Source organism: Orycteropus afer, unplaced genomic scaffold (assembly GCF_000298275.1).
Source record: "Orycteropus afer afer isolate SDZICR_OR568_19922 unplaced genomic scaffold, OryAfe1.0 scaffold00279, whole genome shotgun sequence".
Taxonomy (NCBI): Eukaryota; Metazoa; Chordata; class Mammalia; order Tubulidentata; family Orycteropodidae; genus Orycteropus; species Orycteropus afer.
In genome coordinates, this window is record NW_006921866.1 from 2,174,947 (window position 1) to 2,179,048 (window position 4,102).

Consider the following 4,102-nt stretch of genomic DNA (forward strand, 5'->3'; position numbering starts at 1 on the left):
ATAAGGAGGTTCTGATGGCATAGTGCCTAAGGCATTTGACTGCTAACCAGAAGGCTGGCAGTTCAAACCCACCAGCCACTCCTCAGAAGGAAGATTGGGTGATCTACTTCCTTAGTGATACAGCCTCGGAAACCCAAGGAGGGGTCGCTATGAGTCAGATCCAACTTGACGGTGCTGAGTTTGGTTTTTGCTTTATCATAATATTATGTATGATAATCCAAAAAACTGATAAAAAGAAAAAATACATATGTAATATAGATTTATATATGCAATATAAATTTATATATTACAGTTATAATATATGTGTATTATGTATATGTAACATAAATGTATGTAGTATAACTATAACATATATATGTACATATATCTCCAACCATCACTTGTCTGTTAGTTTGTAATTCTGTGGTGGCTTAGGGGATGCTGTGAGGCCAGAGTCTATCCACCAGTATTTCAAATACCAGCAGGATAACCCATGGTGAACAGATTTCAGCCAAGTTTCCAGACTAAAATATACTAATAAGAAGATGGGGCAATCCAATTGTGAAAAAATTGGTCAGTGAAAACAGTGAAACACTGTCTGATGTATTACTGGAAAACTTTATGAATAGCCTTGAAATTGTCTGATATAGTGCCAGAAGATGAAGCCCCTTAGGTTGGAAAGCACTCAAAACATGACTATGGAAGAGCTGCCTCCTCAAAGTAGAGTTGCTCTTAAGGATGTGGATGGAGTGAAGCTTTCAGGACCTTCATTTGCTGATGGGGAATGACTCAAACTGGGAAGAAACAGCTGCAAATACCCATTAATAATAGGAATGTGAAATATAAAAGTATGGATCTAGGAAAATTGAAGGTTGTCAAAAATGAAGTGGAACACATAAAGATAAATATCCTATGCATTAGTGAGCTGAAATGGACTGGTATTGGCCATTTTGAATCAGATACCGGGAATGACAACTTGAAGAATGGTGTCACGTTCATTGCCAAAAGAATGTTTCAAGATATATCCTGAAGTATAATGCTGTCAGAGATAGAATAATATCCCCATACCTACAAGGAAGACCACTTAATACTACTGTTATTCAAATTTACACACCAACCACTAAATCCACAGAATTTTACCAACTTCTGCAGTCTGAAATTGGCCAAACATAAAATCAGAATGTATTCTCAGCATTTGCATGTAATACCATATTCCAAATGCTCTAACAGCACAGAATTCTAGTGGTTCCATAAGTTCAGCAAGTCTCAAAGTAAATACAAGATAAATGTTTAGTTCTACAACTGAGAAATTGTGAGCATTGGCAGCCCTGATCAGCCATGCTTTGCAACTGAACCAGAATTTGCTCCAAGGGCAGAAAGAATGCATAGTTATTCTAAGAAGCATATACTTTCTAAAAGTATATGATTTTACTTTCTTACCATTGGTAACTCCTTGTATTAGACACTAAACTTGTGCTGAAAATAATGACATAGAGAGAAAGGGAAAGACAAGACAACTTATAGTTGCTTTTTCTTTTGGTCCTTCCTTACTTTCAGTAAAACCAAAGATAGAGAATGTTGATATAATATGTAATAAGCGAAGTTAGTTTTGTGTAGTGTTTCCACTATTCTCGTAAGAACAAAATACATATGCATGTACAAGATATGAAAAATGATTTTATAATTTTGGTGATTCTACTTTTGAGTTTAATGTTTTTATATTTGCATTTAAAACTGGCATTGCATAATATAAGGATAAATGGTAAAATTCATGCTAGTAATTTACATTTTTAATTTTTCTTTACTTGCAAGTACATTAAATAGCAAATGAAAAATGACAAGTTCAGAGAAAGGCTACAATAAAAAGGAAAACCTTTAAATTGTAGTACATTTAATGACAATTCATTCTTGATTTTGAACTGGGCCTAGCAAATTGCATAGCCAGTCCTGTCTCTTTGCCACAGTAAATTTATTTGGGATAGGCACATAACATAATCCAAGACAATGAAACATAAGACTATGTTATTTTTTTTTGTTTTTTTTTAAAAATATATTACCTGGAGCAAGAAAACATAGACACCCTCTCTCCACTGTGAGCTGTGTACATATAATCACAGAACTGCTTGTGATCATTTTGATACTTAAGAATGAGAACAATCTAGAAGATAGATGAGACTAGATATGAAGAAATACTCCTGGGAGCCTCAGCTGAGCACCAAGTCCAACCATGCCAATCCCGATTATGTTCCCATTTTGCTCAATCTAGTTGGCATCAAGTAATATAGCAGACAGTGGTTCACCGCTATTCATTAAGTTTCACTGGCCAATTCTTTGAGAAGTGGAAGGCCTCTTCCCTTCTTCTGAGTCTGTCTAAGCCCGGAAGCTCTGCTGAAACCTCTCCACCAGGGGTAACCCTGTTGGCATTTTGCAACAAGGTGGCATAGCCTCCAGCCTCACAGCAATACATAACCCACCACAGGACGACAAACTGACAAACTCATCTCCCTTAGCTGTTCCTAACCCCTCTGTATCTGCCTACCACAGGCCCTGGTCTTAATATAGAGCCACACCCAAGCAAAAAAGCAGCCCCCACCCCCAGGCCCTCCTACCTCTGGCCCCTGCCTTAACAGAGAGCCACACCCAAGGGAAAAGCAGCCTCCAAGCCGCCCCCCCCTACATCGTCTGATGTCTTCACTGCTGCTTCAATTGGTGCTGATTGTAGAACCAATATGAAATCTTTGACAATTTTATTCTATTCTCCATTTAGTATGACACTTCTTACTGAAGCAGTTGTGAGGAGTTTTGTTCTCTTTATGTTGACTGCGGGAGTTCTGGTAGCATAGTGCCTAAGGCACTTGACTGCTAACCAGAAGGCTGGTGGTTCAAACCCAGCAACCACTCCTCTGAAGGAAAATGGGGCAATCTACTTCCATAGTGATAATGCCTCGGAAACCCAAGGAAGGGTCACTATGAGTCGGGTCCTGCTCGAAGGCACATAACAACAACAACAACATATATGGCATATATGTATAAAAGCCCCTAGGAGTTCTGGTTGCATAGTGCCTAAGGCACTTGACTGCTAACCAGAAGGCTGGTGGTTCAAACCCACCAGCCACTCCTCAGAAGGAAGGTTGGGCAATCCTACTTCTGTAGTGATACTGCCTCGGAAACCCAAGGAGGGGTCGCTATGAGTTGGGGCCAACTCGATGGCATATAACAACAACAACAACAAGAAGTGACATAGTGCCTGAGGTATTTGACTGCTAACCAGAAGCTTGGCGGGTCAAACCCAGCAGACACTCCTCAGAAGGAAGGTTGGGCAATATACTACCGTAGTCATACTGCCTTGGAAACCTAATGAGGGGTCACTATACTGACTCAATGGCAGTAGATTTGGTTTATATGTGGCATAAGAAGACTATCAAGCATATCCCAAAATGCACAAGCAGCAGAAGATAAAATAGATGAATGGGACCTTCTAAAAATTAAATTTTTATGTGCTTCAAAAGACTTCTCTAAATGAGCAAAAAGGGAACCTACAGATTGGGGAAAAATATTCAGAAACTACATACCTGACAAGAGACTTATCTCTAAAATTTATAGAAAACTCCAGCACCTCAACACCACAAAGTCAAAGAATCCAATTAAAAAATGGGCAGAAGACATGAATAGACACTTCACCAAGGAGGATATTCAGGCAACCAACAAACACCTAAAACAATGTTCATGATCATTAGCCATTAGAGAGATACAAACCAAAACAACAATGAGAAACCATCTTGCCCCAGCACTAGTAACAATATTCATGTCATGAGAAAAAATGCTTATCAACTGCTATATGGGAAATGAATTTGCTCTGGAAACTTTCACCCAAATCACAATATTTTTTTTTTAAATAGATAATGCTCTATATCCTAGTTTGTTGAGCAGCATCTAGAATCTTAAAAGCTTTTAAGCAGTTATTTAAGATACAATTATTGGTCCCTATGTGTCTGGAGCAAAAGAGAAAGAAGGAAACCAAAGATTCAAAAAATAACTTCCTCTACAGGACTAATAGTCTACATGAACATTAAAAAAAAAAAAAAAAAAATCACAACTGGACCAGTAAGCAACATCACAATAA